The 26,632-nt window shown below is 39.1% G+C and overlaps 1 pseudogene; it reads right to left on the bottom strand.

Moving 5' to 3' along the window:
- LOC111162244 overlaps nt 1–15,545 on the bottom strand; it is a 48,542-nt pseudogene extending 32,997 nt beyond the window's left edge.
- Nucleotides 15,546–26,632: the final 11,087 nt, after the last annotated feature.

Here is a 26,632-nt window from a genome sequence, read left to right as displayed (position 1 = left end):
AGACAATGGAATATTCCTCAGATGTATTAAAGGATGAAATCTTGCTGTTTGCAACAACAATGTTGCATCTAGAGGGTATAATGCTAAGTGAAATAAGTCGCACAGAAAAGACAAATATCATATGAATTCACTCATATGTGGAATTTAAGAAAGAAAATAAAAGAAAGAGACCAAAAAACCCCAGACTTTTAACTATAGAGAATTGATGGCTACCAGAGGGGAGGTGGGTGGGAGATGGGTGAAATAGGTGAAGGGGATTAAGAGTACATGTAACTTGATGAGCACTGACTAATGTATAGAATTACTGAATCATTATATTGTACACCTGAAACTAATATAACATTGTATGTTAACTATACTGAAATTTAAATTTAAACACACACAGAGACATACACAAATCCAAAGTGGGAATGTTATCACACGTTCTCTGCCTCTTTTCAATGCAAAGACTAATAGGAATTTTCTAGCTGTTAACTTTAGACACCTTAGAAATGCCATTTTGTTTAATAACAATTCCCACTTAAAAGGGGGAATGAAGAAAGCCAGGTCTACTTGGCCGGCTGCTAGGCAGCAGTGAATAACTTTTTGTCCCATAAAAGAATGGAGTGGGTTTCAAGAAGGGTAAGTCATTTACCCACTTCTCCACAGGGGTTTTGCATTATAGTTTTGTTCATTTTTAGTTCCCATATAAGACACGTCCATATTAAAATTTAGGCACACACACATACACACAACCTAGATGAATCTTCTGGTCTTAGACCAAGTCCTGCTTTACACAATGGCTCTTAGCTACATTACTTTCCTCATTTTAGTGATGGAGAAACTGAAAGGGTGGTCACTTTGGTGTTCAGCATAGAGGGCTCTTCTCTCAAAAAAGAGTCCCAGGTTCCACCATAAGTAATTTAAAGCCCTCTACTTCCTCTTTCAAACACATTTCACACCATTACAATATCCTGGGGTTATCTACTAAATGCAACTCTCTTGTTCACCTTTGTATCCTCAGTGCCAGATACTAGAACACATTTTAGGGGGAAAGAATGGCCTTTCTTTCATTTTCCTCATGTGGTTGCCATTTTTTGCATGAATGGAGTCAGATATCCTAATCTCTCTCTAATAAAAATATCATTCACCTTAAGAAACATGATAGGAACAAGAACTCCTTCAAATCCGTGCTGCTGCTGCTGTATCACTCATGGTAACACCTTCACAAATGAGTTGGAAGTTTGGACTGGGTCTAGTTAAAAAGAAAAAAAATCCTAACAAATAAGTAAGAATTATGTAGCCCAAATTATTGTGTCAGAAAGAATTATCAAGATTTTTTTTCTAAGAGAAATGAAAGAAAGAAAGAAAGAAAGCAAAGCAATGTGAAGAGAAGTGTGTTGAGAAGTGAGCAGAGGCATCAGAGGCAAATTGAAGGGGAGCCCACTGGCTAGGACATAGGAGAATTTTTAGATGATTACAGGCAGTTTTGGCTGGAATTTATGCACTTACTGGTTTGAAAGTGCTTGGAAAAAATCAGCAGCCTGTTATTACTAAAAAAATAATAAATAAATAAATAAATAAAACAGCACAAAGTACTAATTGTGAATACCTAGAAATGTGCCTAATTTTTCAGTTGAGAGTAATGTGGAAGAGGTCTAGTGGAATGTATATTTTCAGAATCTCATACTTTTTCAATGTCCTCACTTTTCCTCAAGTGAAAGTACATTTTAAGTCATTGTTTTAAAGGAAAGTATTTTCTTATTAAAATATATTTTTCCCCAGCTTCCAGATCAGCATAGTGTATGCTTGAATATATGAATATTTGACTTTTGTTTTCTCCTTTTTTTTTATAAAAAAATAATTGGTTTTATTTTTTTATTTTTTATTGTGTTATGTTAGTAACTATATAGTACATCATAAGTTTTTGATGTTGTGTTCCATGATTCATTGTTTGCTTATAACACCCAGTGCTCCAAGCAGTTGTACCCTCTTTAACACCCATCACCAGGCTCACCCATCCCACCACCACCCCTTCTAAAACCTCATTTGTTTCCCAGGGTCCATAATCTCATGGTTTTTCCACCACTCTGATTTCTCCCCCTTCATTTTGCCCTTCTCCTAATGTCCTCTATGCTATTCCTTATGTTCCACAAATAAGCGAAAGCATATGATAATTGACTTTCTCTGTTTGACTAGTTTCACTCAGCATAATCTCCTCCATCCCATCCATGCTGATGTAAAATTTGGGTATTCATCCTTTCTGATGGCTGAATAATATTCCATTTGTATATGGACCTCATCTTCTTTATCCATTCATCTGTTGAAGGGCATCTCAGCTCCTTCCACATTTTGGCTGTTGTGGACATTACTGCTATGAACATTGGAATGCATGTGCCCCTTCTTTTCACAACATCTGCATCTTCAGGGTAAATACCCAGTAGTGCAATTGCAGGGTCATGGGGTAGCTCCAGTTCTAACTTTTTAAGGAACATCCACACTATTTTCCAAAGTGGCTACATCAACTTGCATTCCCACCAACAGTGTAAGAGGGTTCCCCTTTCTCCACATCCTCTCCAACATTTGTTGTTTCTTGCCTTGTCAATTTTTGCCATTTTAACTGGTGTAAGGTGGTATCTCAATGTAGTTTTGATTTGAATTTCCCTGATGGCTAATGATGATGAACACTTTTTCATGTGTCTGTGAGCCATTTGTATGTCTTCTTTGGAGAAGTGTCTGCTCATGCCTTCTCCCCATTTTTTGACTTGATCTGTTTTTTGGATGTTGAGTTTGAAAAGTTCTTTATAGATCTTGGGTATCAGCCCTTTGTCTATAGTGTTATTTGCAAATATCTTCTCCCATTCCATGGGTTCCCTCTCTAATTTGTTGACTATTTCCTTTGCTATGCAGAAGCTCTTGATCTTGATGAAGTCCCGAAAGTTCATTTTCACTTTTGTTTCCCTTACTTTTGGAGTCATGTATTGAAAGAAGTTGCTATGGCTGATGTCGAAGATGTTACTGCCTATGGTCTCCTCTAGGATTTTGATGGATTCCTATCTCACATTGAGGTCTTTCATCCATTTAGAGTTTACTTTTGTGTATGGTATAAAAGAATGGACCAGTTTCATCTTCTGTATATAGCTATCCAGTTTTCCCAGCACCATTTATTGAAAAGACTGTCTTTTTTCCATTGGATATTTTTTCCTGCTTTGTCAAAGATTAGTTGACCATAGATTTGAGAGTCCATATCTGGGCTCTCTATTGTATTCCATTGGTCTATGTGAAGATATATTTGACCAAATTGTAGCTAAAAACTTCCCTAATCTGGGGAATGAAATAAGTAATTGTGTCCTAGAGGCAGAGAGGACACTCCCCAAGATCAATGAGGGCAGATCAACCCCCCAGGCATGTAATAGTAAAACTCATAAATCTTAGAACCAAGGAAACCATTTTAAGGGCAGTTAGGGGGAAGAGATTCTTTATATACAGAGGGAGAAACATTAGAATAATGTCAGACCTATCCACAGAGACCTGGCAAGCCAGAAAAGGCTGGAAAGCATATATAGGGCACTAAATGAGAAGAACCTGCAGCCAAGAATTCTTTATCCAGCAAAGCTGTCATTCAGAACAGATGGAGAGATAAGAAGCATCCAGGACCAGCAGAGACTGAAAGAATATGTAACCACTAAGTTGGCCTTGCAAGAACTATTAAGGGGGGTTCTATAAAAGAAGAAAGACCCCCAGAGTGATACAAAACAGAGATATACAGAGGCAATCCATAGGAACAAGGACCTCACAGGCAACATGATGACAATAAAATCTTATCTGTCAATAATCACCCTCAACATGAATGGCCTAAATGCTCCCATAAAATAGCACAGGGTTGCAGACTGAATAAAAAGACAGGACCCATCCATATGCTGTCTACAAGAGACTCATTTTGAACCTAAAGATATAGACTGAAAGTGAAGGGATGGAGAACTATCATTCCAACAGACCTCAAAAGAAAGCTGGGGTAGCAATTCTCATATCAGACAAACTAGATTTTAAGCTAAAGAGTGTAGTTAGAGATACAGATAGTTTTCTTTAGCTACACGGTCTCTGGTAGATGAACTGTGTCTTTAAAAAACATTTTCTCTTTCACATAAAAATATAGATTAAAAAAGATCCTACAAAATCTCTTTCAAACAACTGTAGAGTTTTATTTTTCTGTTTGCCTTCTTCCTCTTCTGAACGCAGGTGTTACTACCAATACCTCCATCTGCCTTGCAAAACTGAAGATCTGGTACACTCACTCCTCTCACAGGTATTTGGCAAAACTCAGAGAGAAAGCTGTGCTTTTTCACAAGCCATTTTGTGCATTCTCTGCATCCCCACAGGCAAGATGGGCATGTACTTGGGTTTTCCCACTCCCCCACTCTTTATCTCACCAGCTGACCTTCCTGGTAGTGGAAGAGGCAAAGAATGCTCTTTTCTATAAGCACAAAGTTCGGTCAGAAAGAAAGGCTGTATCCACAGAACAGTGTCTCCTTGGTGACAGAAAAGACAGGCAATGGAGAGATGCTGTTGAAAATAAATGCTTGAGAACAAAAAATAAATTAAAGCACCCAGGCAACCAGAAGGCAAGTCAGTGGGCTAAGCTGAATTAGGAAATTAAGAATTAGGATAGCAAAAGAAGAAGAAAAAGAAGGAGGAGGAGGAGGAGGAGGAGGAGGAGGAGGAGGAGAAGGAGAAGAAGAGGAAGAAGAAACAGAATTAGGAGATAGTAGTGAACACACTGCAGGGCTTAGTCTCAAGAGTCAACATCTGCACAGAAAATCCGGTCCAGTTTATTATCAGTTTTGACTCCAGAAGTCTTTGTTTAAAGTAAAAGACTGAGCTTTCCTGCCTGGCCTGGGAACTATGTACCTATGAACCCCAGATTGCATCTCAGCTGCCTGACAATGATACCTAGTGTCGGGGGATAATATTTTTAGGAATTAACTGAGGTTTTCCCCCCCTTGCTTAAAAATCACACAGAAATTTTTAAACAAATTAGTCATGAGTATATATAAAAATTTTACTCAATCTTGTTTCAAGAGGAAAGTCCTAGAACAGACCAACTCATTAGAAAATAGAAGGGCTAGATCAGTGTTTCTCAAGCTTAACACTACTGACATTGTCGACCTGATGATTCTTCACCTGGCAGGGGAGGGCTGCCCTGCATGTTATAGGACATTTGGCAGTATCCCTGGGCCCTACACACTAGATGCTAGTAGCAACCCCTACTCTCCTCACCTGGTTGTGACAACAAAAATGTTTCCAGACATTGCCATCTGTTCCCCAGGAGGCAAAACTGCCTCTGGCCAAAAAGCAGAGGGTTTCATTATCATTGGTTGGCTAAAATCAAAAAGAAAATAATGGGTGGTAAAGCTTATTAAATTCTTAACAACTATCAGCTGGGTATGTAGGTGACTAGGTTTCCAGAATGAGTGGTTTAATCCCATTAAAGTTCCTCAGAAAATGGCTTAAACATTTTATCAGGAATGTTATTTTTTCTCTCTGTGAACTACATCACAGAGAAGCTCTGTCCCAGATCAGATTTGGGACAACATCCATGACACACTCTTTTATATTCATTATTCTCTCCCCAAGCACTTAGGCAAACACAATGATGGTTTTTCATATGTGCTGCTCCTAAAGGGAGAGAGATACAGCATGGAAAAAAGTCAAGCAGACTAATTTCTAAATATTATTATTAAATGCCTTGCAGGAGCAATCATGGGAAAGTTAAAGTAGAAAAGCCAGACTTTCTATTATAAGAAGCAGGCCTTTTAAAAGACCAAAAAGATGTTGAGCACAGAGTAGGGAAAAAAAATGCAAAATACCGTGTTTACACACAGGAAAATATAATGGTCAGAATATAGAGAAAGAATCAGACACAGGTAGTTATCTAAAAAGACTCTATTCCTGAACCCAACTGGAATCAAAACACAGATACTTGAGAGGGGGGAAGTGCATCAAAAGAAGCATCTAGATTCCCAAGAGCAATGAGGGCAGGTATAAACAGATAGAGGAACTAAGTGACCATGCCACTCCCAGCCCAACTGGTCTCCATCAGACCCCCAGGAGCATGAGGTGAGCAGGCACTGAGAAGAAAGCTGAGTGCCATCAGCCAATTTACAGAGAGGAAGATGGTACTGAGCAGGGGCAAAGTGAACCTCTAGCAGAGGGCTAGAGGATCGACCACTCAAAGCAAGATTTAAATGAGAGTCACAGCTGAATTTGGGGCAATCTACAGCCCCACCAAAAGCCTGGATAGGCTCTGTCTTTGGGCCATCTAGAACAAGGAGTGGATTACAACAGCAGTGCGCACACCTGTGGTAGATGTAGCAAGAGCAGAGGTGTCAGAGGGAAGAAAAGGGGAAAACGACAGGTCTCAAAAAGTACTACTTCATGACAAGAACAAAAGAGAGCCCTGAACTCTTCTGGCAGAGTATACTGACTCTTTGTCCTTCCTTCCTATGAAACTCAGGAAACTGCATCTCACTTAAACATTAGCAAAAAAAAAAAAAAGAAAGAAAGAAAAGAAAGAAAAAGAAAAAATTGCAATTCAATTTCTTATAAAGTTATTATAAACTAAAGTTAGGTAAGAGCAGAACAATACCACACCAACAAAAGCATTTGGAAATACACGTACAATACAAATGTATTTATAACATTTTAAAGCATTAAAAGAATTTAAGACAATTATAGAAGCTATAAAAGAACAACAAAAATCAGAGTTTTTCAAATCTTAAAAATGAGATGGTTGGGAAAAAGAGAGCAAACAGAAGAAAAATTAGAACTACTAATAATAAAGCATGTAGGGAATTAAGACATACATAAGCACAAATAATAATACCATACAAGAAATAGCAGAGTAGAAGAAAATTTTAAGAACCAAAAGGAAGGGGCACCTGGGTGGCTCTGTTGGTTAAGTGGCCGACTCTTGATTCTGGCTGAGGTCCTATCTCAGATTATTGGGATCAAGCCCCAGGTCATGCTCCCCACTCAGCAGGGACTCTGCTTCTGGATTCTCCCTCTCCTCTGCCCCTCCCCTGGTTCGTGCTTGTGTGTGCATTCACTCTCTCTATCTCTCAAATAAATCTTTAAAAAGAAAAAGGAGAAAAAAAGTTTTTTTAAATTTTATTTATTTTCAGCATAACAGTATACATTATTTTTGCACCACACCCAGTGCTCCATGCAATCCGTGCCCTCTCTAATACCCACCACCTGGCTCCCCCAACCTCCCACCCCCCACCCCTTCAAAACCCTCAGATTGTTTTTCAGAGTCCACAGTCTCTCATGGTTCACCTCCCAATTTCCCTCAACTCCCTTCTCTCCATCTCCTCTTGTCCTCCATGCTATTTATTATGCTCCACAAATAAGTGAAACCATATGATAATTGACTCTCTCTGCTTGACTTATTTCACTCAGCATCATCTCTTCCAGTCCCGTCCATGTTGCTACAAAAGTTGGGTATTCATCCTTTCTGATGGAGGCATCATACTCCATAGTGTATATGGACCACATCTTCCTTATCCATTCGTCCGTTGAAGGGCATCTTGGTTCTTTCCACAGTTTGGCGACCATGGCCATTGCTGCTATAAACATTGGGGTACAGATGGCCCTTCTTTTCACTACATCTGTATCTTTGGGGGAAATACCCAGTAGTGCAATTGCAGGGTCATAGGGAAGCTCTATTTTTATTTCTTGAGGAATCTCCACACTGTTCTCCAAAGAGGCTGCACCAACTTGCATTCCCACCAACAAGTGTAAGAGGGTTCCCCTTTCTCCACATCCCCTCCAACACATGTTGTTTCCTGTCTTGCTAATTTTGGTCATTCTAACTGGTGTAAGGTGATATCTCAATGTGGTTTTAATTTGAATCTCCCTGATGGCTAGTGATGATGAACATTTTTTCATGTGTCTGATAGCCATTTGTATGTCTTCATTGGAGAAGTGTCTGTTCATATCTTCTGCCCATTTTTTGATATGATTATCTGTTTTGTGTGTGTTGAGTTTGAGGAGTTCTTTATAGATCCTGGATATCAACCCTTTGTCTGTACTGTCATTTGCAAATATCTTCTCCCATTCCATGGGTTGCCTCTTTGTTTTCTTGACTGTTTCCTTTGCTGTGCAGAAGCTTTTGATTTTGATGAAGTCCCAAAAGTTTGTTTTTGCTTTTGTTTCCTTTGCCTTTGGAGACATATCTTGAAAGAAGTTGCTGTGGCTGATATCGAAGAGATTACTGCCTATGTTCTCCTCTAGGATACTGATGGATTCCTGTCTCACGTTGAGGTCTTTTATCCATTTTGAGTTTATCTTTGTGTACGGTGTAAGAGAATGGTCGAGTTTCATTCTTCTACATATAGCTGTCCAGTTTTCCCAGCACCATTTATTGAAGAGACTGTCTTTTTTCCACTGTATATTTTTTCCTGTTTTGTCAAAGATTATTTGCCCATAGAGTTGAGGGTCCATATCTGGGCTCTCTACTCTGTTCCACTGGTCTATGTGTCTGTTTTTATGCCAGTACCATGCCAGGTGGGATTCATTCCTGGGCTACAAGGATGGTTCAACATTTGCAAATCAATCAATGTGATAGAACAAATTAATATGAGGAGAAGAACCACATGGTCTTCTCAATTGATGCAGAAAAAGCATTTGACAAAATCCAGCATCCGTTCCTGATTAAAACGTTTCAAAGTATAGGGATAGAGGGAACATTCCTGAACTTCATAAAATCTATCTATGAAAGACCCACAGCAAATATCATCCTCAATGGGAAAAAGCTTGCAGCCTTCCCCATTGAGATCAGGAACACGACAAGGATGCCCACTCTCACCACTCTTGTTCAGCATAGAACTAGAAGTCCTAGCAACAGCAATCAGACAACAAAGAGAAATAAAAGGTATCCAAATTGGCAGTGAAGAAGTCAAACTCTCTCTCTTCGCAGATGGCATGATTCTTTATATGGAAAACCCAAAAGACTCCACCCCCAAACTACTAGAACTCATACAGCAATTCAGTAACGTGACAGGATACAAATCAATGTACAGAAATCAGTGGCTTTCTTATACACTGTCAATGAAAATACAGAAAGGGAAATTAGAGAATCGATTCCATTTACTATAGCACCAAAAACCATAAGATACCTGGGAATAAGCCTAACCAAAGAGGTAAAGGATCTGTACTCGAAGAACTACAGAACACTCATGAAAGAAATTGAAGAAGACACAAAAAGATGGAAGACCATTCCATGCTCTTGGATCGGAAGAATAAACATTGTTAAAATGTCTATACTGCCTAGAGCAATCTATACTTTTAATGCCATTCCGATCAAAATTCCACCAGTATTCTTCAAAGAGCTGGAGCAAATAATCCAAAAATTTGTATGGAATCAGAAGAGACCCCGAATCGCTAAGGAAATGTTGAAAAACAAAAATAAAACTGGGGGCATCACGTTACCTGATTTCAAGCTTTACTACAAAGCTGTGATCACCAAGAAAAAAAGTTTTTTAAAAGAGAAAGTGATAGATATAGAGGAAAGGCAAAAAAAACTTCAGCATATATGCAATAGGAGTCACCAAGTGATCTGCAATTAAATGAATTTTCCCTGAAATAGAAGAAAAATTGAATCTACATATTTAAAGGGTATTTTGCATACCTGCAAAAAGATCAAACCAGACAGTTGATATCAAAACGTTGTCTAGTAAAACTACGGAACATTTGAAAAAGAAAAGGGAGGATATTTAGGCAAACAGACTAAGTGACTTAAAAGGGAAGAAAAAATAAGATTGACATTATATTTTACAACAGCAATAGTTTATGCCAGGAAGACAATGGAGTAAAATAACCAAATTGCTCAAGAACATGTGAGCCATTAGGTCATGATCTCAGGGTCATGGAATCAAGCCCTGTGTGAGGCTTTGCACTCAAAAGACTGGCCATCGGGGAGATTCAAATCAAAACCACATTGAGATACTACCATACACCAGTTAGAATGGCCAAAATTAACAAGACAGTAAACAAACATGTGTTGGAGGGGATGTGGAGAAAGGGGAACCCTCTTACACTTGTTGGTGGGAATGCAAGTTGGTGCAGCCACTTTGGAAAACAGTGTGGAGATTCCTCAAAAAATTAAAAATAGAGCTATCCTATGAACCAGGAATTGCACTACTGGGTATTTCTCCCAAAGATACAGATGTTGTGAAAAAAAAAGGGCCATCTGTACCCCAATGTTCATAGCAGCAATGGCCACAGTCGCCAAACTGTGGAAAGAACCAAGATGCCTTTCAATGGACGAATGGATAAGGAAGATGTGGTCCACATTTCAATGGAGGATTATGCCTCCATCAGGAAGGATGAATACCCAACTTTTGTATCAACATGGACGGGACTGGAAGAGATTATGCTGAGTGAAATAAGTCAGGCAGAGAGAGTCAATTATCATATAGTTTCACTTACTTGTGGAGCATAAGGAATAACACGGAGGACACTGGGAGATGGAGAGGAGAAGAGAGTTGAGGGAAATTGGAGGGGGATACAAACCATGAGAGACTGTGGGCTCTGAGAAACAATCTGAGGGTTTTGGAGCGGCTGGGGATGGGAGGTTGGGTGAGCCTGGTGGTGGGTATTATGGAGGGCATGTATTGCACGGAGCACTGGGTGTGATGCATAAACAATTCTGGAACACGGAAAAGAAATTTTAAAATTAATTATTAATTTATTTAATCATTTTTTTTAAAAAGGGAGTCCACTTGAGTTTTCCATCTCTTCCACTCCTTTTGCCCCTCCCCAAGCTCAGGTACACACTCTCTGTCTTTCTAAAATAAATAAATAAATCAATAAAAAAAAAAAAAAGAAAATGTGAGCCATGTCATTTATATCCAAACTGACCTTGAAGTATGAAGTCCACAGGAAATCTATTGTGAACATGCAATGACAGAATGAATTTTGTTCCCATCATCACTTCCTAAAACTCTCCCAGAAGATGAGGTTTTCTAGAATCTGGAGAGGTATTAGCAAAATGAATGTTGTTGAACATTAATATGTACTCTCCTGTAGAACTGACTTTAGTTTGTTATGTGATGATACCATAAATTGTTAGTTCATTAAGTTTTTTTTGTTTACATAAGTAGCTTTCCCATTGATTCTTTTGGGCTCTCTAGATGTATAATCATATCCTCTGCAAATAGAGATAGTTTATTTCTTCATTTCAATTCTTATACCTCTAATTACTTTGTCATGTCTAAAATCATTGCCTACCACCTCCAGCATAGTGTAGAGATGTTTGCCTTATCATTTTAGCAATAAATCCTCTAATGCTTGCCCATTGAGTAACCCCGGCTTTGGATGGAGGTATATATTTTACCTTGTTCAGAAAGTATCCACCATTTTCTCTTTCTTGAACTATGGTTGAATTTTATGAAATTTTCTTCATCTGTAGAAATGATCATATGATTTCTCTTCTTATTAAAATGATGATGATATTAGCTGATTTTCTTATGTTGAGCTTTTACATTGCAGGAAAACTACTTCATTTGATCATACTGTTTTTACTAATGAGCTAATAAATTCATAAAATTTTATTTAGAACAATTTAGTTTGATCATCATAATGAGACCAGCCAGCTTTATTTTGGGGTACAAATTCTGTCAGTTGTTTTTTTTCTTGAGTATAGTTCATACACAATGTTACATTAATTTCAAGTATACAAAACTTTGCTGGGTTTTGAGACCAATTTGCTTCATAGAAAGAATTTGAAAGACTCATTTTTAAACCATGCTCTGAAATAGTTTAAATACTATTAGGATAACTGATCTTTAAAGTTTTAGTAAATTCCCATGTTAAACCATCTGAGATTTATAATGGAGTGCTCTTTGATTTTTCCATTTCATCTCTGTTAATTTGCCTATTTAGGCATTCCACGTCTACTAGAAAATTGCATTACACCAGAAAATTATGCATTTTAAATTTCTTTATAGAGAGTTGTGCAAAGTAGTCTTTTAGAGTTTTTAAAGCTTTCTTTCTTCCGAACCTCTACCTGAGGACTTCCAATTTTGTGTATATTTAAGTTTCTTCTTTAATTTCTCTGTTAGTTTGGCCAGTGGTTTGTCAATTTTGCCGATTTTTTTCCCCCCAAAGAACCAGCTTTTGGACTGATTAATTCTCCCTTTTTGTTTTACTTTGTATCCTAATTCATTATTTTCCATTTCTATCCTTAATACTTTCTTCCTTCTGCTTTTTTATTTCTTTGTAGTTGTTTTTCTAGATTTCTGTGTATGTTTTACTTTCATGTTGTCCTGTTTTCAACTTCTATTATCCTGTTTTGATATATTAATGGCTATAGAACCTTCTGTTGTCCCTTTCTGATATATTAATGACTATGGAACCACATTCTGGAGATCTAATCTGATACAGCAACTAAAGAATATTACAGACACAACTGGGAGAGAGGTGAAATGGAGTTACAGCCATGCCATTATGCAGCCATGAAAATAAATGAGTTAAATCTTTATGGTTGCCTGGTAAGAACTTCCACAAAGATTTGTTTAGTGAGAAAAGCAAGATATGTAAACGACTATATTGTTTTCTCTAAAACAAACAGTGACAAGCTTTTAAATACAGACTCAAATATGATTACATGTCAATGAAAAAGGACTGGAGGGATAAAACATTAGTTATTTGAGGGAGAAAGGAGAGCATATGAAGTTAAGAATGCATACAGAAAAATGCCTTTAGAATGCGATGAAGAAAAATAACATGATTGTCTTTAAGATAAATTATAAGTATGTGAAAATATAAAGAGAAACAAAAAAGAGGTCACTACTATGTTAAATCTTGATAGCTCAAAATGGTGTGATTTTAGGTGTTTTTAACTTTTTCTTTACATTTATTATATTTAAAGAAAAATAGCAAAAAATCTTTATAATATGAGGAAAGCCTCTCACACTTACACTCATCCTAACTGATCTTCATTTCCACTAATATATATATTTCCATATTTTTTATAATCTCTTATTTTCCATATAGATTAAAAATCTCCCAAAAAGAAGCTGATTTTCCACCTGACATGATGAGGGCTAATAGCTTTGCAGCAAATGGTGTGAGTGATATTTTTCCCTTTTGTCAGGAAAACCACGAAGATTTGGGAAGTGATTTAATAATGACATTTATTTTTAAAGTAAGCATTGTATAGGGATGAGTCATCATTCCACTAATCTCAAAAATGCTTAGAAATATATTAGTGTTCCATGAAAACTGGAATTCCACAATTTTAGAACAGTATGGTAAATTACAAAAGATTCAGAAGCCCCAGAAAGACCCCTGAAAGATCTGAAAAATAGGGGTGTCTGGGTAGTTCAGTGGGTTAAAGCCTCTGCCTTCAGCTCAGGTCATGATCCCAGGGTTCTGGGATCGAGTTCCGCATCGGGCTCTCTGCTCAGCAGGGAGCCTGCTTCCTCCTCTCTCTGCCTGCCTCTCTGCCTACTTGTGATCTCTGTCTGTCAGATAAATAAATAAAATCTTTTAAAATAAAAAGATCTGAAAAATAAAATTTATGGGGCAAAATTAGAAGACAGAATTGTTCAGCAGAGTAGTGTAAGGGAAACTGCATAATCATTTTCGTGTCTATAAAAGCCTCTTATGCAGAAGAAGGAGGCCAGCTGCTTCCAATATCCATTAATGATGTAACCAGAAGTTTGGGAGGGGGGTGATGGGGGAGTATTGCAGCAGATGAAACTCTGGCTAACTACAAAGACCCCAGTGGCAAGATTTGTCAAACAGGGGATGAGTTCCTAAGAGGGATTGTGGGATTGCTTTCTCCTTCTCCTAAGGGGCACTTCTCTCATCTGTCTGGAATGGTTTAAATGCAATCCAGCCTGGAGAGAGGTGAACGCCTTCATGACTTACAGGCTGCTCTTGTGCTGTATATCAAAGACAAATTTGAACAAGGGTAAATTTAAAGCTAAAACAATTACATTCCCTTCCATCATTCTCTACCCCAGTGTCCAATGATGGAATATTTACTGTAAAAGTTTATGAGGCAGCATGGCAAAGATTGGCTCCAGCAGGCAATTTGACAGAGAATGGGCCAGGAAAGAACATAAAACTGGCTCCACCACACATGATTTCAACAAAGAAATTTCACTGTGGCCTGTAAACCTAACTAAAATGTTTTTGCTGCTTTCATAAACAATTCGTTTTACTTTGGACCGTTCTATTGATAGAGGATCTTACAAGCAGCTGTAGAGCAGTCTTTTTTGCAAGACAATGATCTTATTTTACAATCATATTTCATAAATAGTTGCTTGCTTTTATCATTTGTATCCTGAATATTATTCAGGTAACAATGAAAAAAACATCAAAGAATGCTCCATTAATATGGGATAAGGATCAAGGATTCTCCACCAAGAAATGCGGAAAAACATAAAATCAGACTGAGAAATTTGTGGAGAGACATAAAATGTTGGAAATAGGCAGTGGGTTTTTTTGGGGGGGGCAGTTTTTAATGGACCTGAATTTTTTAATAATTTTTAAATAATGTTTTTAAAATTTTAATTGTGGTAAAAAATAGAAAAATTTTTATTTTTATTTTATTTTTAATCATTTTTAAAGATTTTATTTATTTTTATTATTATTTATTTTATTTATTTCTATTATTATTATTATTTATTCTTATTTTTGGAAGAGAGAGAGGGATAGAGCATGCACACAAACAGAGAGGAGGGACAGAGGGAAAAGCAGACTCCCCATTGAGCTGACAGCCCCAGGAGGGACTAGATCCCAGGACCCTGGGATCAAGACCTGAGCTGAAGGCTGATGCTTAACCTACTGAGCCGCCCAGGCATCACCCATTTTTAAGTGTACGATTCAGCAATATTAAGTTTACTCACATTGTTGTGTGACAGATCTCTAGAACTTTCTCATCTTTGCAAAACAAACTCTATTTCCATTAAACAAAAACTCCCAATTTTTCCCTTCCCCCAATCCCTGGCAATCACCATTCTTTGTTTCTGTGTGTTTGACTCTTCAGATACTTCACATAAGTGGAATCATATAATATTTGTCCTTTTGTGACTGGCTTATTTCACTCAGCATAATGCCCCCAAGGTTCATTCGTGGTGTAACATATGGCAGGATTTCCATCTTTTAAGGCTGAACAGTGTTCCGCTAAATGTGTATACCAACTTTCGTAAACACATTTATCTGTGGATAGACATGTGGATACGGGTCCTCGTTTTTTTTAAATGTAACACAAAGTATTTTAAGAAATAGGTCAGTTATTACGCTACTACCCTTCAGTTCCAAACCCACCCTTTTATACTGTTCCAGGCAAATGGGGCTCTGACGAAATCCAATTTCTGCCGTACCCCCGACTCCTTGTTAGGCTCTGTCAATAGGGGGCGCTGGATGGAGCATGCTAGGCTGGAGAAGGAGGGAAGGACTTGTACCTTCCGGGCCCTTATGGCGCTGCACACTTGCAGTCCCGGTGTCACCCAGCAACATTCTTCACCTGGGCAGGCGATTCCTACCAGTGCCATCTCGGCAACTGAAGGCAATTTGCAGGTTTTCTAACGCCTGGCAGCCAGCCTCATCACACCTTCCTCAGACACCAGCACCAGCCGTGGCTGAACAGCCCCCTTCCGGCTGCCTGAGTCGCACCTCTATTCACCCCTTCTCTGAGTTTCTGCCTTTTGGTCATTTCAACCTGAGGACCCGAGGCCCTGGCTTTGGTTAAGGGTGGCAGCTGCTTCCTGCTGTTGCTCTGAGAGACGTCAGTATTCTCTTCTCACCTGGCCAGTTACAGTTTACACCTTTATACCTACTTACCGACTCTGTATCAAATCTGCCCTGTTCAAATAGCTGGTCAGGTTTCTACCTGCTGCTGCACCTGAACGGACACAGAAATCATGCAACGAAAAAATGCCACCTGAAATCCAAGCGTGGCCATGGTGAAATGACGGAGCACATCTTTTCGGTCATTCCAACAATCACAATGTAGACTACAGGACAGTATGGCAAGCTGTGTTAAAAGGAAATGCAGCTTGGTGTGGGTGGGTAAAAGCAGGACCACTTAACCCTGAGAGGAATTGTCAGGAAGGCTGAGGCAGGAGACAACATGCCTGTGGGTGAATGAACACTGGGGAAGGGCTGGTTCTGGCCTCAAGCGTCTCCTCTTAGATGAGCAGCCTGCACCCTGCTCTCCACTCTGGGTGCTTCTCTACGGTCATCCACAGAGTTAAACAAAAAGTGCATGTGTGTCCTATCTCCTTTACCTTCTGAGGTCCTCAAAGGAGCAACAAAGGTGCTAGGTGTCTCCAACCGTTAAGTGTTGGGCTCTTGTTTCCGCTCAGGTCATGATCTCAGTGTACTGGGATTGAGCCCCGCTTCAGGCTCCCCACGCAGTGGGGAGTCTGCTTGGGACTCTCTCTCTTCCTCTCCCTCTGTCCCTCTTCCCGCTCACACATGTTCTCCCTGTAAAATAAATCTTAAAAAAAAAAAAAAAAAAAAGGGAGCAACAAGGGAAATTGTGTCTTACCTTTCACTCTGCAACCCTTCTAGCACTGATGAGGGCCTAGCCAGCAGGGATTTAGTTATTGGTCATCTACAATCTTGGCCTCTGTTTGCCACAAAATTCATTTATGTGGGAGTTATATGTGAGCTGCAGTAGGGACAAGTCCATGGGTGCTCAGTGAAAAATTAACATGGCCTGCACAAGGACTATGTGCCAGCCATTGTCCTGATGGCTTCGTGTCCCTTAACTCCAATTCTTCAACAATGTCCTTATTATCGTGGCCACCATTTGGGGAATGCTCACAGAAATGAGGCTCGCACAGAATTAAGGAGCTTGCCCAGTGTCCTATACACAGGATCTAAGTTTCGTCCAACCCAGGACCTGTGGAGCTCTCTACGGCCCCACACTGGTGCCCATTTTTACGAAAGCAAATAAAATTTTACCAGAGTATTCCTACCAACTTATCTTCTATTATACTATTTCAGACATAATATTTAAGAAGTAAAAATCTATTGGGTGCCTGGGTGGCTCAGTGGGTTAAGCCTCTGCCTTCAGCTCAGGTCATGATCCCAGGGTCCTGGGATCAAGCCCTGCATCAGGCTCTCTGCCCAACAGGGAGCCTGATTCCCCCTCTCTCTCTGCCTGCCTCTCTGCCTACTTGTGATCTCTCTCTATCAAATAAAATAAATAAAATCTTTAAAAAAAAAGAAAAAGAAATAAAAATCTATTGTTTGCCTTTATATATTGAGGCTCTTCCTTGGAAATAAAAACCATTCATATTTGATAATAGTATGTATAAATGTAAAGTGATTTATACACTAACTTTTGTAAGACTCCCGGCACCATTCTGGCAGTAATATCCTGGCAGGACTCAGTTTTTTAAAAAGTGCGCATGTATATTATAACCATGTGATCCCACCTCTAGGGATATATCAGAGAAAATATCACATCACCTAGTCCAGAAGAATTTTCTCTGCAGTTTTGCAGCTGAAGATGACAAGCAATCCCGGCACCCATATGAGGGGAGCAGACTGGTAAAATGTGATGCATGCATGTTATTTTTATGCTGGAAAGCTTGAAAAAAAAATCTTGTTCCCCAGACTCCCTTGCAGCTAGTACTCTGGATCCGACCGAGGCTACCGTCAGACATACTTTCACGGCATTTGGACGGCAGCAGGAGGCAGAGCCTGGGATTCTGCTGCTTCCGCTGGCTCTGGTAGCAAGCAGTGTCCTGAAGATGCTGGTTTCCGCTGCCAGCGCTCCCTGACCCTAGCGGTCTCCTGGTAGTGGGGGGACTTCTTGATTTTTGGCACCAGCTGCTTTTACAACTCTTAGTTTCTGGTTGGCCTTTGGGCCATTAAAGCAATTCTTTGAGTTCAACTTTAACCTTCTCAGCAATTCTATAAAAGGTTTATTAACCCGTAACAAACCCATTTACTCTTAAACTAAATAGAAAAATTCTGTTCCCTGCCATGATCAAAAATGCCACATCATTGTCTGCCTTGAAAAGGATGCACTGGTTATACCTTGTCAGGACCCGCGAAGAGCCATCTGAATTTCCCTAGTGGAATAACCAGGCTGGGCAGTTTTTGGCTTCCCCTCCCCTTTCTCTTATTTAAAATAAAACTCGAAAGTCTAACATGTTTCATGGTCAGTGGAATTGGTGTTAAAAATAAAGCTTCTTAAAAAGAAACATGCAAGGATATCTCCTATGAACTATATTCACAAAATGTTTAGAAGTACGACCTATCTACATCACTGGGCACGAATAGGACTTTATTTATACCAATATACTTTGTGTAAGACTTGCAGGCACCTCAAGGAAAATCTTGAATCATGTCTGTTTATTTCTGTGTTACTTTATAGTCCAAGCTAAAACTGAAAACGCTTTGTCTAGTTTTATTTAGCTTATGTGAGACTAACGATGGAATTTCAGGTATCTTACCAAAGCTTCTCAGATTCCTCTCCAGCAAAACCAAGAGCCATACTGCAGTCTGGGATCTATGCTGGGTTCCTATTCTTACAAGGCATTTTCTGCAATCCCTTTCCAGATAGAAACAATAATTTTTAACAGCTAAGGAAGGAGGCAGCAGCATTTAAAGCTAGTTTTACAAAAAAGGGCACATTGTTTTATAGAAACAGCACATTCCATTCTCCAGGACTGGAGAAGCGGGGACTAGAGAACCGAGAAGCCAGTGGAAGAATGGCCCCACAGGATGGCTACAGTTAGTTCCCTAAGCACTGTACCTACTGCCCAGTTAGCCCCAACATCGATAATGGACCTGAACTTGGGGCTAGGTTTCTCTCACTTCTATTCCTTTTTTTTTTAAGATTTTATTCATTTATTTGACAGAGAGAGAGAGATCACAAGTAGGCAGAGAGGAAGGCAGAGAGTGGGAGGAAGCAGGCTCCCCACTGAGCAGAAAGCCTGATGAGGGGCTCGATCCCAGGACCCTGGGATCATGACCCGGGCCAAAGGCAGAGGCTTTAACCCACTGAGCCATCCAGGCGCCCCTCAACTCTATTCTTAATGTGGCAGCTAATTGTACTTTTGGAAAGGGTTTGAGGAAAAAATTTTTTTTTGTTCTCATTTGCCAAAAGGAAAAGGGAAAACTCAAGATTCCAGAAAGAAAAAGTGATGATGCCAAACCCTAACAGTATTGATTTTATTTGTTTTAAATCCTAAATGCTGAACTTGAGAATGGAAAACCTGCGTATGTGTCTCCACCCCACTACTCATTAGCACTGAGACCTTAGTCAAGTCACTCAAAACAGGTTTCTGCTCTTTTACTGTGGAGATCATTGCTTTCTGTTCTAATCCCAGGACCGGAGCTAGGGTGACATAAAATATTATATGTGAAATATCTTTAAGAACTGGAGAAGAATCACGACTGTCAGGTGTTAGCATAGAAATGTTCCATTCTTGTCATCCATGTGATGACTGCCACGCTCTGAAAACAGCATCTGCTCCAAAAACTGTTGCTAACAGACACCGATCATACTTTCTTTGGTAAATATTTATAAGTCATAAGCATTTGTTGAGTGACCATATGTATGAAGTACGGCATGCTCTGTGGGAGCGGGGCTGATTGAAGTCACAAGGCAAATGCATGACAGGGTACTGCACAGAGCCAGAAGGAAAAAGAACAGATGTTTTGTGGCTTCATCATCTGTATTTTTCATTCAAAATATAGCAACTGAAATGTAATCGCTTTTGAAATCCCTTGCAGGTGTTTTACTTGGCTCCTCTGCTCTGGCTCCAGTGACTTTCCATATTCTGGAATCTGTGGTAATGGCTGATAATAATATGTGGTGACAGTAATTAAATTATGAAAGGGAGGAAAATGTGTGTCATGGCTGTTCTCAATGACTACAAAACGTAAATCTTGTATCTGCTATGATATTACAGCCACCTAGGAATGGCTGCTGTGGTAATACCCAATGTCCTAATGGCTTCATTGATGTTTTTCCATAGTTATTACACTGTCTTGGCGCATCTGTGTTAGTACCTACACAGCCCTCTAATGCATACAGATAGCAATTTCTGGGCCTAGGAACGGTTTTAAAACATGAAAGAATGGGGGAGAAATTTCATAAGATATATCAAGCATTTTCTCTTTTCCTTCTTTTTCTAGGACACTGACAGAAGATTCTCAAATGACACTGAAATATGAACTTGGTTCTTTATTTTTATGCTCATTAAGAATCACTTTTCAAATTCAGTTAATTAGAATACTACTTACATGTGTAATACATGGGGTCTTATTTGTGTTTTCTTCTAAATTTGAAACAAATGCTCTGAACTCTTGAAGCCATTTCTGGGTTGCTATTTTATAAAATATTTCTTAAGACTTCACTATCCCAAAGCAAATAACATTAGAAAGGAGAAATCTTGCCAAATTAAGAATCTTTGCATTTTGATGTAGACAGTCTGACTGTCTAGGAAGTGTCCTCCTAAGGATTATATGAAACACATCTGTTTCACTAGTCCAGAAAACCTTTCCTTATAGATTTACCAATCTTAGGGTGGAAGCCATTTTTCCAGAAAATTTTCTCTTCAATCATGGCGTCCTCCTGAGCCCCAATCCAGACCTGCTAAATCAGCAAGGGGGTTGGGGGGTGATGCAGAGACAGGAAACAAGCTGGGTCTTAACAAATCCATCAGTGATTCTGATGTAGTGCGGTTCTCAAACTCTCACCAGCCACAAATATGCATTTTTTTAAAGATTTATTTATTTATCTGAGGCAGAGAAACACAGGCGCATGAATGGGGGGAGGGGCAAAGGGAGAGAATCTCTAGCAGACTCTCTTGGAGGAGGGCCAAAAGCAGGGCTCCACCAGGGGACTCAACTGGGGGACTCAACCAAGGAGGTCCATGTGGGGGTTAATCCCACGACTCTGAAACCAAGACCTGAACCAAAATCAAGAGTCTAAGACTTAACTTACTGAGCCACCCAGGTGCCCCAGGAATTTGCATGTTTAGGTTCCCAAGTGATGTTGATACTATTGGTCTGGGATCACATATTGAAAACCTGCTCTAGAGTATTTTTAAAATCCTATTATCGGGGCGCCTGGGTGGCTCAGTGGGTTAAGCCTCTGCCTTCCGCTCAGGTCATGATCTCAGGGTCCTGGGATCGAGCCCTGCATCAGGCTCCCTGCTGAGCAGGGAGCCTGCTTCCCTTCCTCTCTCTCGCTCTGCCTGCCTCTCTGCCTACTTGTGATCTCTGTCAAATAAATAAATAAAATCTTTAAAATCCTACTATCACTGTAAGAGTCTGAAAAGCCAAACAGACGTCCCCACATAATTTGACTAAAATGATTAGTCACCAAAAAATCTCTTTGTGGATTTTCTCTTTCATATAGGTAATAGGTAGCAAATAGCTAAAAGTATAATAGCATTTCATCCCACCACAGGAAAGCTCTCAATTGGTATTTCAATAGTATTGTGCTTTCCTCAAATAGCTGGGTCTTGAAACCTCTTGTATATGTTCTGCTGCCTTTTGATGTTTCTTTATGCACGTTCCCCCTTATCAAGCTACTTCAGCCTGTTTGGCTCCACCATATTCCGTGGGTTGTAGACATGGGGAGAGATAAAACTTGGTTCCAGGATGGCTCCAGCCTTGTAACACACAATTTATAGAATGCCACAAAAGTAATTCTGTAGTAGAATAATTCCTTAAACAAAGTTGAGAACAAGGTAGCCACTTTGCAAAATTCCAGGGGATTTCCCGTAACATTATTGCAGGATGGTGGTGTCTGAAGGTGCACGGTGTACTGCCGGCATGCCCTTAATAACCCTGGTTGAGAATTAGCTGACGATATTGCCACTACTTCCACACATACATTTAGTACTTTCTTTTATTCCTGACCTTTAATTGTGGTGCCTAAAATTAATCATCTTCCCCTCTTCCCTAAGAAGAGAGCTCTGGTAGCATACTAATGACTTCATGTAATATACAACAACCACTCCTATATTTGAGTAGCTGATAATTTTGGGGTGCCTTTCCAGCCATGGTCTTCTAAAACTGCCCTCTTACCCAAGGGATTGGACCACTACTGCCATATCCAGACTACAAGATGTAAGTTCCTGGATACAGTTAGTTAGATCATGGGTAGCACTTAACAAGAAAGAGACTAGACTGGCTGATTCATGGCCAATAAAAATCTTTGTCAAGAATTTGAACTAAGAGATATGGAGACTAAGAGTATTGAGAAATGAATCAGATCGATAAAAAGCATTAGCAGTAAAGTTCAATGAAGCTCTAAATTTCCTGAAACTGTCTGGGTCCCCACTCTTTCTGAAATATACCAGCTTTCATTGATTCTATAAGGTACTCCATTGTCTTTTGGTACTGGATATACTCCACTTTCTCCAGATTTTCTGTGCCTTCTTTGACCTGACCTGGGTTCCAGGAGCTCATGAAGATGCAGTGCATCACTCTTGTTTGATGCCTGGCTTCCATTGGAGTTGGCCAGTGGAAGCACTTAAAGGCACTTAAGGGTAGAGAGAAGAGAAGCCAGAGTGTTTCTTCCCTACACTCTTCCTCTGTGTTTTGATGTCTTCTGCTAGTAGCTATGTCCCTCCCCAACTATAATTCCTACCAGGCAAACCCTCCCTTCAGGTTTCAACTCTCAGCAGGCTCTAGTAACACTCTTTTCTCCCTTGTCCCTTTAGCAGTAGAAGTAGCGCTGTTTTCCTGCTGTTACTGGTCTCTAGGTTTCTCACTATCCCCTGCTTATTACTCTAACTCTGCCCATACCTCTGTGCGCATTCCTTTCACTTGAGCCATCTGGCTGAATTCTATTTCCTGCTAGAATCCTGAGACTTTCCAATAAATTTTCCTATTATTAGCAATAATAGTATTTGCTTAAATAAGTTATGAGTAGACCATGGCATTTGGAAACAAACATGACTAAAATATGCTACACAGTACAGAGGGATTCAAAATTCCAAAAGATGTTACCACTTTCAGGTAAACATGGTAAATGTATCTCTCCTCTTTCTAAAATTCCACTGAGGGATGCTTGGTGGCTCAGTTGGTTAAGGGGCTGTCTTTGACTCGGGTCATAATCCCAGCATCCTAGGATCAAGTCCCACATAAGGCTCCTTGCTCAGCAGGGAGCCTGCTTCTCCCTCTGCCTCTGCCTGCCACTCTGCCTGCCTGTGTTCTCACTCACTCTCTCTCTATCTCTCTCTGACAAATAAATAAATAAAATCTTTAAAATAATTAAATAAATAAAATAAAATTCCATTGAATAGCAGAATAAAAACATTCAAAGTGGACCAATCCACAAAATAGGAGAGAAGGCAACAATGAGCTAAAGATGGCAATGGGGTTTACTAAATAAATGGAGTGATGACCAAATTACACAACACAGGAAACCAGCCTAGCTGGTTTCTAGGGGGATACTAAGAGGTAACCTGATTCCCCCATTCACAACCCTGAAAAGCTACAGGCTTAGAGTACCAGGAAAGGGGTAGGAGAAGAGACTTGACTCTTAACTAGAGGGATTGATTGAAAGACTGTGGATATGAAGTTATTGAAACTCCAGTTCCCATTCCCCACTCACCAGGAGGTTTTTGCTCTCAAGACATTTAACCAGAACTTGTGAGATGTGGGTATGTAAATTATGGAAATCAGGAGGTCTGTGAGAGAGTCTGAAAAAGAGGCCCCCTCCCATACACACCCACCCTAGGTCTTTCACCTATTCTACTTGCAGAATTCTAGCAGGCAGAAGAGATTAGAGAATTCTCCTCTGAGAAAATGACCTATCCTGAAAGATGTCCAAATACTGACAATTGAGAATCCAAACAAAAGGTCAGATTTGTCCTTGTTCACTACAAAGAGTAACGTACAGGTTGAAAAACCCCACTATTACACACAGAAAAATGTCTTCTCAGTGCCTTGCTCACATATAAATGGGAAACCAGAGCAGAACCACCCTGTGACATCTTGCCTAGCCTTCTTTAAAGATCCCCACAGGGGCTCCTGGGTGACTCAGCTGGTTAAGCATCCAACTCTTGATTTTGGCTCAGGTCAAGCACAGAGTCTGCTTGTCCCTCTCCCTCTTTTCCCCTCTCTCACTCTCAAATAAATAAATAAAATCTTTAAAGATCCCACATATCATGAGCACAAAAAACTCAAAGTATCAAAGAACACATGATGCCTCTCACTTTAGACTTATCACAGCCAGTGCAGGAAACTATAACCATTTGCTTCATCCATATTTGAGTAAAAGTGAATTTGACAATACACCTGAGAAATTAAATTTTTACTTTCTTATATTAACTTATATTTTCTGATGGAAAATGTGTACAAATTATATACACTTTGAATACAATTATGACTATTTTTAACTCTTTGATTACTGGCATAAATTATGCACAAATCTTCCCTATAACACCATAAATAGTATGTTTGTTGAAATAAAAGTGAAAAAATAATCTGGGGGATATATAATAATTCACAAATTATGTCTTTATTTCATTGCTTGACCAGACATCTATAGAGCTATAGAACATGCAGACATGAACTATAATAATTAAAGTCAGTCATCTTTGATGTTTTAATGACTTCCAGTCATATGAAAACCAGCTTTACATACTTATGAAATTATTATTACAACAATTTTGAAAGTAACTTATCAAATTGGGAGAATTGAACAGTTTGTTCACTGGAATTATAATTTCTAAATATTTAAATATATGGCCTATAGGCTTCCATATATATTCTATGTTGAGCCCCACAATATTAGGAACAGGCCTGAACCAAATCACTGGATAGTTGAAGAAAGCCTCAGAAAGTAAATGAAAAATATAAAACAAAAGAAAAGAATATCAAGGATTAAAAAAATGCAGATGTCAAGTCCTTAAAAATTCTAGATGATTAATATTCTCAGAAAACTAAGAGAAGCCACTGTATCCATTAAAAAAAAATCAAGATCTTCTTTATTATGTGAATTCAGATGAAAAGGGCATATTCAAAACAGAGGAAGCCAAAATAAAGTTCAGAATAAAGACTGGCCAAAACTCAAGAGTAAAAATGAAACAATTCAATTGGAGAATGGGCAAAAGATAGGGACTAACATTTCACCAAAGAGGATATACAGATGGCAAAGAAGCAAATGAAGAGATATTCAACATCATTCAACATCAGGTAAATATAAGTTAAAGCCATATATATATATATCTATCAGAATGGATGAAATAAAAAATAATGACAATAGCAAATGCTGGTAAGGACACAGAAAAGATTGATCACTCATTCAGCGCTCGTGTAAAGTAAAATGGTACATCATTCTGGAAAACAGTTTAATAGTTTGTTATAAAACTAAACAGATAACTATCATAAAATCTCGCAATAGCATTTATCCCCAAAATATGAAAAAGTTTTTTCACACAAATATCTGTGTATGAATTTTCATAGCAGCTTTATTCTTAAGAGCCTAATGCTGGAAACAACCCAGATGCCCTTCAACAGTTGAATAATTAAACAAACATGCTACGGAATATTATTCAGGTCTAATATGGAACGACAACTGATAATGAATCTTGTGGGAATTATACTAAGTGAAAAGAGACAACTCCAAAAGGTTATATACTGTTTGGTTCTATTCAGAACATTCTTGAAATGACAAAATTATACAAGTGGAGAACAGATTAGAGGTTACCAAGGATTAGAATTGAGGTGGGTAAGGAAAGTGGGTGTGGCTATAAAAAGCCTCAACAAGGGATGCTTGTAGTGATGGGAAAGTTCTCTACTTCACTGTTTCAATATCCTGGTTATGATATTATACTACGGTTTTGCTGAATATTATCATTAAGGAAAACTGGGTAGCAGGTACACAGGATCTCTCTGTATTAATCGTTACCATTAATCAGGACACAAATCTCAATTGTTTCAATATAAAAAGCTTACTTTAGAAAATAAAGAAGTACTGAAGATAAATTCAAGGAAATCTAGAAAATGGAACATAAAGATAAAGACATGTAAGTAGGATTAAAAAGTGGATTAAAAAGAAAAATTGGAGGGCCAATCAGCCTGATCGAGCCCTGAAGACAAAAGTAACATGAAGAAATGGCCCAAATGTCCATGGTCCACACTTCTGCTACACTGCCTCTCTCTCTCTCACACCCTGCACCTATGGCTTCATGTGGAGTTCCCTGTGATCAGTTGACAGAGGAAGAGAAAATTCAGGCTGGGCTTACAGGTATACAGGTGTGCAGGTGTTTATGATATGCAGGCACCACTTGAAAGTGGACAGTTACAGCACGATGGCCCCTCCCAGAAACATCCCAGAAGGACATTGATAAGGGAAAGTCCTCTTGGTGGGCAGAAATTAGAGCAGTGCACCTCATTGTTTACTTTGCTTGGAAGGAGAAATGACCATAGGTGTGATTATAAACCAGTTCGTGGGCTTTGGCCAATGGTTTGGCTAAACAGTCAGGGACTTAGAAGGAACGGGGTTGGAAAAGTAATGACTAAGAAATCTGGTAAAGACAGACATCTCAAAATGGGCAAAAATATGAAGGTATGTGTATCCTGTGTGAATGCTCACAAATGGATAACTCAGCAGAGGATGATTTTAATAATCAAGAGGCCAGAATGAGCT

This window comes from Enhydra lutris, unplaced genomic scaffold, assembly GCF_002288905.1.
Source record: "Enhydra lutris kenyoni isolate GAN:26980312 unplaced genomic scaffold, ASM228890v2 scaffoldscaffold1, whole genome shotgun sequence".
NCBI lineage: Eukaryota > Metazoa > Chordata > Mammalia > Carnivora > Mustelidae > Enhydra > Enhydra lutris.
The sequence above is the reverse complement of the archived record's forward strand: the minus strand, read 5'-3'. Positions and strand labels throughout refer to the sequence as shown.